Source organism: Myotis myotis, unplaced genomic scaffold (assembly GCF_014108235.1).
Source record: "Myotis myotis isolate mMyoMyo1 unplaced genomic scaffold, mMyoMyo1.p scaffold_m19_p_11, whole genome shotgun sequence".
Lineage (NCBI taxonomy): Eukaryota > Metazoa > Chordata > Mammalia > Chiroptera > Vespertilionidae > Myotis > Myotis myotis.
The window spans coordinates 5,918,259-5,928,133 of record NW_023416315.1 but is presented as its reverse complement, the minus strand read 5'-3'; positions in this window follow the sequence as shown (position 1 = coordinate 5,928,133).

Genomic DNA, 9,875 nt, shown 5'->3' with positions numbered 1-9,875 from the left:
TCCCACAGGACACATGGCTCCCTCTCCTCCAAGTAAGAGCCACCTGGGGTGCAGACGATGGGTCGCACATGTCAGAAGGCATGGCTACAGCCCTGGAAAACCCTCCAGCCCTCTGGCATCCCACTGTGGGTTCAGATGAGAAACAGCTTCCAGCCAGCTCTCTATTGTGAGAGCAGCTTCCCTGAGAACAGAAGCAGGGGAGCACTCAGCGGCAGCCCAGCATTGCCATCCCACAGCATTGCCATCCCACACTGTTTGTCCACTTCCCTCTCGCAACTACGCTTTCTCTCTCATCCTCCGGCTCTCGGCTGGTAAGTGACGTCCTCAGGAAAGCCTTCCCTGACTAGGCTAGCCTTTCGTTGCCCTCTTTACTTCCTCATACGTACCATTAGTTAAAATTGAAATAATTGTGTGCTGAACTACTGTAGGCAATACGGACCAGGATCGTGCCCATATTGTTCACCAATGGACCCTCGGTGCCTGGCACGTGGTAAATAAAAAGTATTTGTTGCATGAACGAAAGTTGACGACATCTGCAGAGCTTCCCTACATGGCCTAAGGCTTCAGCTAATGCACTTGATGTTTCGCCTCATTTGTCCCACTTCTGCAATAAATATTTTATTGTTCTTAATCCTCACCTGAGATATTTTTTCCACTGATTTTTAGAGAGAGTGGAAAGGAGGAGGGAGGGAGGGAGAGAGAGAGGGAGGAAGGGAAGGAGGGAGAGATAGAAACGAGAGAGAGAGAGAGAGAGAGAGAGAGAGAGAGAGAGAGAGAGAAACATCAGTGTGAGAGAGGGACATTGATTGGTTGCCTCCTGCATGCCAATTGAACCTGCAACCCAGGTACATGCCCTTGTCTGGAAATTGAATCCGTGACCCTTAGGTGCACAGGCCACTGTCCAAACCACCGAGAAACACTGGGCAAGGCTGCTATAAATATTGTTTTAATATTATATAAGCAATAAGTGAGTACATGATCTCTAAAATATTCAAACAACACATACACATAAATATGAAAGTGATGGTCTTATATATGTAAATTATGCCACAGTCAAGCTATTTTTAAAAAGGTGTAACACATTCAGAGTGTTTTGGTGAGAGTCTAATCAGAAGGCAGAGGCAGTGATAGATGTTGCAGAGGGAGTTTAATACAGGTCATGGACGAGGTGAGAGGCCAGAGATAGCCCACCATCAACCTGAGGCTCAAGGGACGAAGGAGAAGGCAGTGTTACTGGAGCCCCAGTGCTGACGCTGTACAGCAGGGCTGGGGACATAGACAAGATGCTGCCTGACACCATCAGAAGCAGAGAAGGGGAGAAATAGCCTGGCTTCTCCCCTCCTCTCATTCTCAGTGTTCCACCACGGGCCAGCTCTGTAAAGGCATCTAGGAAACAGCTCCCAGGGATGCACAGCCCAGATTGAGGGTGGCAGAGAATAGATCTGAGAGCAAACGGACAAAAACCCAGCAGGTGCAGTTTAAAATAAAATACATAAATAGCATCAGGATGTATGCAGTGTTCTAAATGTATCACATCATTTTTACAGGGATGAAATCGAGCTAAAATGCCGCGGAGAGCAGCTTGATTCACCGAATCTGGTACAGCAGCGGAGCACAGAGGGGGGCAGCAGCAGAGAGGTGTGTGCAGGAGAAACGCACTTCCGGCGGAAGGAAAGGCGGGTCACAGTGGTAGCTCAGAGGACAGGTGTGGGTGCAGGTCTGGTTCCAAGGCAGCCAGGCCAGGCCTGCTCAGCGATGAGTGGGAAGGGAGCAGGGTCATGGCCAAGGAGTCAGAGATTTTAGACCTCAGAACTCAGGTTTCAACTCATGACTTCTGCAAATGAGGAACCAAAACGCAGAGAAGTGATGGGGGAGGACCCAGCAGCCCATTTCTTGACATCTTTTGCTCCCTGGGGCCTGGCAGGGGAGGCTTGGAGGACAGTTGAGCACCAAGCAGCCCTGCAGAGAAGCTCTGGCGAGAAAGGAGGGGCTCTAGAAGCGGCTGCTCCGCACAACCTGGTTTGTAGTGTGTGGGCGCCTGGCATGTCTTACAGAGGGATGCGCCAAAGGACACCTTTTCCTTAGGAGCTCCTCTAGCCTCCAGAGTCTGGATTTAATGGCCTTTGGCAAAACTGTGGAACCTCCAGCATGTGCTAGACACAAAGATGAATAATGTGTTAAGGCACGAGCCTGGGCTTCCAGGAGTTCTCAGTCTCACGGGGGATCAGGAGCGATCCAGATGATTATGCTGCAACATGGTAAATATAATGAGATCTGTGGCATGGAGGAGGAGTGAGTCATTGCTGGGGGAGCGCAGCTCAGATGCGGGCACAGAGAAGGCTGCACAAGGGGGACATTAGAGAAGGTATAGAAGGAGGACTAGGAGCTCCAACTCCAATTTTAAAACAGCAGCATTAACCAGCCTTGCCTGAAACACCACTGTTATTCCTCAACGATTTACAAAGCAACCATTCTTGCCCTACTTACCCTACTTCCATGTGCAATGGAAACCACACATACCTAACATTTTTTAAAATGACAGATAAAATGAATCCACTGGCCCCATGCATCAGGATCAGCAGGGCCAGATTGACCTTCAGAGACCAAAAAGATGATGATGATCCCCATGCGTAGTTTTTGATTGAATATATTGGGATGACATTGGTTAAGAAAATCATACAGGTTTCAGGTGTGCAAGTCTACACCATCTGTATATTGTTCCCCACGTGTACTTTAATATGAAAGCTGTGCCCTCAGGTGCCCCTGAGGAAGTCCAGCAAAGTTTTGTCTCTTCCCACACACCTCCTTTTATATGTTTTTGCAACTATCAAAGAGCCCACCATTACCCACATAATGTTTTTCTCATCCTTTGGGTGCCCCTAGCATTGGGGGTGCCCCACACATGTGTTGGCTGGCCTGCAGGTGATCCTGCCCTGAGGGGGCAGCCCCTTTGCACCCCACCAAGACACCCAGCTGAGGCTGTCCTCAACAAGTTCATGGTCCTATTTTTAACCAAGTGGACTTAGACCTGTCCCTTCACTTCCCCACATAGCACATGCACTGCGATTCTGATCTTTATCTCTTTCTGTCAATACTCTCACCTTGCAACTCAGGAAGGTCATCTGAAGGCCTGGGGGCCTGGTTAACCGTAAAGGAAGGCTGACGTGAGAAACGATTTCCTTGTACTGGCTTCAGCAGCTCGCAGCAAGAGGAAGCCATGTCACAGCGGAGTGGTGAGGAACACGGACAGGCTTTTGAAATAGACGTGGCTGGTTCGACTGTGGCCTTTCATTTGGCCCGTGATCTTGGGCAAGTTACTTTACACTGCTAAGCCCAAGCTTTATCCTCTATAGAATGTGGCCATTCTACAGAGGTCGTTCTTCCAACCAACGTCAGATATATTCCTACCAAGTGCCAGGCACTATTATTGAAAAGAGAGAGAGCAGTGAACGAACAAAGATTCCTGTCCTACATAGAGCTACATTCCAGTGGAAGATGACAACAAAAATGAACAAGTAGATTACATATTATGTTAGAAAGGAAAGGGGCTGGGCAGTGTTGGCAGGTTCTGTTTCAGATGGACTGACCAGAAGAGGTGATTGTGATGTAGCAGCAGGTGGACATGCAGGGGGGCAGCCTTCCAGACAGAGGGACACCCTGAGGCAGAAGCAGATCAAGTATGTTTGAGGAACAGTGCGTCTGCCAGGGAGGGTGGGGACATGTGGAGGGAAATGAGGTCAGAGAGTGAGAGCCAGGGAGTGGCATCTCTGACTCACATTTGAATGGGATCACTGGGCTGCTGGGTTGAGGACAGGCTTAGGAGGGCGAGGGAGGAAACCAGTTAGGAAGCCATTGCAGTGAGCCAGGTGAGAGATGAAGTATGGGATGTCCTTAATGTGGTGCCTGACATGAACCAAGTCTGGGACCTGAATCCACACAGAGGGAAGATCTGTCAGGGAAGACCTCAGCTTGGTTCTTCCTGCAACTTTCTCAGCCATCCGTCTACTGCCGTCATCACGTCTTCCTACCACTCTGCTCTGGATCTTCTTCCCCCTTCCCTCTCTCTCTGCCTCCTGCTCAGTCTTCTGTCTGCCCTTTCTTACTCTTATGAATGGTCTGTTTGTCCAGGGCACAGTCCTGGGGGTTGGTCTTGAGTCTTGGGGAGAGCAGTGTACATCTTGGCTTTTGGTTCCACAGGGCACATCAGGACGAGAGAGACAGGAACAGAAGGTGCCCAAGAGAGGGCTTTGCAAGAGGGTTGCACTGATGCCACAGCAGAATAACCTGCCCAGAGTTGAGCCAGGAAAAGGGAGCCCCTCTTAGTGTTTCAGGGAATTCCTGAAAGGTTGCTGTGGCAGGGAGTTCGAGGCTGACACAATCACTGGTTAGACCAGGAGAGCAAAGATCAAGAGGCCATTTGGAGGAAATCAGGAAGTATAGGCAAACCATGCCAGTAACCCCACAACCTTCAGCACCAAAGCAAAAGATTCTCAGAAGAAGCCTCATTGATACTAGCCGCCCCCTGGTGTCATTATACGGGGTAAATTGTCACAGAGGGGGAGAAAAATAAAAAGAGGCTGGCGTGGCTGGGGCAGCTCCCGGGGAGGTCGGGGGTGGAATGATAGGAACAGGCTGGCAGACCTGAAACCAATGGGGGCCCCAGAAGGTTCTGAGGAGGGAAGAGAAATGGTGCAGATGGCATTTTACACAGATTGCTCCGGCTGCAGTGAGAATATTGGGTTACCTGGGCTGCTTTGCAGAGCTGCATCCGAGTGACTTCCCCTTTCTCACCCTCCTTTCCGGTCGCCACGGAGATCTGAGTAAATGCGCCCGATAGGCAGTTAAAAGCGCTCCAACAATGGAGGGCTGTGTGCTTGGAGGAGAGCACGCGGTGCCCCAGCCAGGCAAGGCAGATCACATCTCCCTCCACCTCCTGCCGGCCGGGCGCACCCAGGGGCCACTCACCCTCTCCGGCACCCACTTCCATCCAGCCTGTGAAATGGGGAGAGTGATGCGTCCTCCACTGCGTTGAAGGAGGAAAAGAAAGAGTGTGTGCAAATTACCTGGCAGAACACAGGACACACCGGCTGTTATTGGAAGTAACTGCAACGTGGTCGAGCCAGTCAGAGGAAGATTTCTAACCAAAAGTCATGCCAGCGAAAACACTGGGCATGGAGCACAAGCTCGCCTACGAAAAGCATATAAGTATGCGCATTATTATATACATTTTTTATAGACAGCTGTCTAATGAAATCTGCTAACACTGGTGTTGGAAAACAAGCCTATATAACGTATGCAATGAAGATATATACAATACAGGTTAAAATTTGTCTCAATAAGCTCTATCGCACATGAACTGCCTTGTCTCTGTCTTTTCCTGTAGGAGTTGCTCTCTGGAGACACTGAAAGCATCTGTTAGCCTGTCCATCCTCCAGGCTGCACAGCACTAGCGTCTCAAGCATGATTTTACCGATCTGTCTCTGCAGAGCCTACCAGAAAGCCTGGCACTCAGCAGCAGGTGCTCATTAAATACTTACAGAAAGGAAAAGTAAAGAATGAATGAATGTATCTAACCTCTGAGTCTGACAACTGTATTTTATGAGCCAAAATCAAGACACGTTGTCTGTTCTACAGAATATGAGTGTCTTAGAGAGACTTGGCATGAACTACTTGAAATCCAGACCGACCTGGAAAGTTCAGGATAGATAATCAGCATATACCTCAAAATAACTGTGTCTTGTTTTAAAGGAGCAACGACAAGTAGCTATAACGAGTTCCACTGTGACCTTGGGTTATGCTGGTTTTTCAGCATGAACGCTGTTCCAAGTCCTTTGCTCATAGTAGAAAGAACAATCTAGAGGATTTTAAAGGCTTTCTGTTCAACCACTGCCACAAGGACCCTGGATCAGCTTTTCTCTTATCTCACTCAGTATAATTAATGCGTTGCCCTGATCAGACATCTACTGGCACAAAAAGAGCAAGTGAAACAACCATACATTTTGTTTGTTACGCGCAGCTGAGCCCAGCTCAACAGAGTGTCAATTCAAAAGAGGGAAATTAAATATGCAGCCGAGTTGGAGGACGAGGAACAAAGAATCCAGTATGACAATTAACAGGGGAGCTGAACACACTTTCAGCCCACCGTCAGGAAGAGGCTAGAGAGAAGAGGTGAACTGGAGAAGGAAGCCTGAAAGGAGAGAAGAGACCAATCTTAATTAAGACTTTATTTTAAAGAGTATTTTTTAAAGTCTGGTTTATAGGAGTATAACTTCCACAATAAAACATACCCTCTTAGTGGAGAGCTCTATGCATTTTAAACATCACATCCAGTTGTGTAGCTACCATAACAAAGATATACAACAGTGTCATCATCCCCCAAGTGCCCTCCGGCCCCTTGGTAATCAATTTCTCCCTCACCCTGAGCTCCTGGCAACCACTATTCTGTTTCCTGTTCCTCTAGTTTTCCCTGCTTTAAAGATATTTAATTTAGCCCTGGCCGGTTTGGCTCAGTGCAGAGCATTGGCCTGTGGACTCAAGGGTCGTGGGTTCGATTCCGGTCAAGGGCATGTACCTTGGCTGCGGGCACATCCCCAGTGGGGGCTGTGCAGGAGGTAGCTGATCGATGCTTCTCTCTCATCAATGTTTCTGACTCTCTATCCCTCTCCCTTCCTCTCTGTAAAAAAATCAATAAAATGTATTTAAAAAAATAAATAAAAATAAAATAAAAAGGTCAAGAAACCAATGTGAAATTTATTTATTTATTTATTTATTTATTTTTTTAAAATATATTTTATTGATTTTTTACAGAGAGGAAGGGAGAGAGATAGAGAGTTAGAAACATCGATGACGAGAGAAACATCGATCAGCTGCCTCCTGCACATCTCCTACTGGGGATGTGCCTGCAACCCAGGTACATGCTCTTGACCGGAATCGAACCTGGGACATTTCAGTCCGCAGGCCGACGCTCTATCCACTGAGCCAAACCGGTTTCAGCCCAATGTGAAATTTAAAAAAAAAAAAAAGATATTTAATTTAATAACAAAACTTAAAATGGGGAAGATGGAGGAACTGAGATTTTTTCCTACCTCCCACTCACTTCCTACACCCTTGAATAGCATCACTTAGTGAACTTATAGATATTAAGGATCTATTATTTGCCAAATCTTTTACATATATCCTCTCTGATTTTTTTCAGCTTGTCCACGAAGGAGGCTTCCCAATTTCCCAGGTGGGGAAGACACTCAAACAGTTATCAGGTTGGTAAGAGGCAGAGGGCAGATTCAAAATCCAGTTGACAAAAAATATTACCATGGCTTACCTTGGGGTGTTAGATTATAGCTAATTTGCGCTTTCTTCTTTATACATTATTTGTACTAGCAAGGTTTTCAACAATGAATTTATACTACTTTTATGAGAATATATAAGTAAGTATATAAATACATACTACATACATACATACATATATACAACATCTATTTCCAAAGCTCTTTGCTGAGCAAGGAGAGAAAAATAGAAAAAAAAAAGTTTAGAAGGGGATAAAGGAAAGGCTCCTCTTAGCCACTGGTACCCATTCAGAAATGAGAAACCAAATTTACCAAAAGAGCCGAGCATAGCTTTGCTCTGTCTCCAGAGCTCATGAGAGTCTAACAGTGGTTCTCAACCTTCCTGTGGTTCTCAACCTTCCTAACGCCGCGACCCTTTAATACAGTTCCTCATGTTGTGGTGACCCCCAACCATAAAATTATTTTCGTTGCTACTTCATAACTGTAATTTTGCTACTGTTATGAATCGTCATGTAAATATCTGATATGCAGGATGTATTTTCATTGTTCGTGACCCACAGGTTGAGAACCACTGGATCTCTACCTTCAAAAAGATGAGCCCTGTTGGCCTATAGACACCTACTGAGATTGCTCCAGACCCCACAGGCAATCCTATTCCTCTTCCTGCCTCATCTCCATCCCCAAACACCAGGTAGGAACAAGCTAACCATCACGGGCAAGTGAGTACACAGCAGCCTCTCCCCACTTCTGAGACTAGCAAGGCCAAGGCGAAAGGGAACACAGAGCACTTTTTACTGGGAGGGAGGGGGCACATTTCGACATGGCTATGCTGAGGGAATATTACTCATCACCGCGCTCAAGGGGATTCATGAGGCCATCCTCTGGCCGTTGGGCAGAATCCATTTATTGCTTGTTCCAAAAAACATTTGCGGGATCTTACAAAAATGTATATAATACATTTATAAATAGATGAGGTACTAGAACTGGGTACCCAAAAGGAAAAACTATGAACCATGACCCCCTACTTCCCATGATAATTTAAGAGGGATTACAGGCCTAAATGTAAAAATGAAAACATAAATCTCTGGAAGAAAAAGGGAGGGAATCTTCACAACTTAGGGTAAGCAACAGCTTCTTAGGATAAAAGGAGCAATTACCATTTCAAAATTGAATGACTAGGTTATACCAAAATGTAAATCTCTTGCTTATAAAAAGACAACGTTCATGAAATACAGAAGAAATCCACAAACCAATATACAATATTTCACAAACATATATCTGACAAGAAATTAGTATCTAGAATATGTAAAGAACTCCCCTACCTCAAGAATTAAAAAAAACACCTCAATGTGGATTTACTTGAACAGACATTTCACAAAGGAAGAGTTGTTTAAAGATGCTCAATATCATTATTCATCAGAGAGTTACAAATTAACGCAGCAATGAGATACTGCTACCCACATGAGTGGCTGAATTTTAAAAAAGACTGACAGCATTAAATGTTTGGAGGACACAGAACAACCTAAACTCTCATACACAGTGGTTGATGATACGATCACTTTGGGAAAAGGTCTGACAGTTTCTAGTAAAACTAAACATGCACGTACCCTCTGGCCTAGAAATTCCAGTCCTAGGTATGTAGCCAAGAGCTATGAGCGCATTACCACAAAGAAACTTATACAAAACATCCAGGGCGGCTCTGATTGCTCAACAAACTGGGTATATTCATAAAATAGAATACTTACCGACACAATAAAGAACTAATTCTGAAACCCCTAAGAGTGTGGAGGAATCTTTAAAACATTGTGCTGAGGAAAAGATTATATAAGAGTACATGTGCGATTCCATTTATAGGAAGTGCTAAAACAGGCAAAACTAATTATGGTGTGAAAAAGAATCAGAACAGTAGTTGCCTCTGAAGTTGTGGGGAAGGAATAAGAATCATGAAGGAACTTGCTGGGTTGATGGGAATATTCTGTATCTTGATAAGGATTTGTGTTACACAAGTGTATCCATTTGTCAATTGAATGGTACATGTGAGGTGTATGCACTTTGTTGAATGTAAAATTTACCTCAAAAAAACAAACAAAAATATTGAACTTTAATGATGTGCATACTAAAATGTATAGGGGTAAAGTGTATAGATATTTTCAATTTACTTTGAAATATATAAAAGAATAATTGATATAACTGTCTAATAATGAAAGTACAGGAAAAGGTTAACTATGGAATCCAGATGGTGGGTATATGGGTGTTAACTATAAAAGTATTTCACCTTTTCTAGTTATTTAAAAATTCTTATAGTGAAACATTGGAAAAAAATAATTGTATCCAAAGATAGATAGACCCTTGAATATCTATAAGAAATATTCTATCACTTGTCTTATTGATCTACTTTAATGTATCTTGCTGAATCCATTCCTCTCTGAACATGTACCATATGCCATGCACCATACAGAATGATAATAATAGCTCTCTTATACCATATTTTAACTATTCTAAGATGCATAATTTCTTTTCACATTTTAGCATTCTGAAATTGGAATGGGCTTTATAATCAATGGCATATCATAATTGGTGGAATTTTTTTCT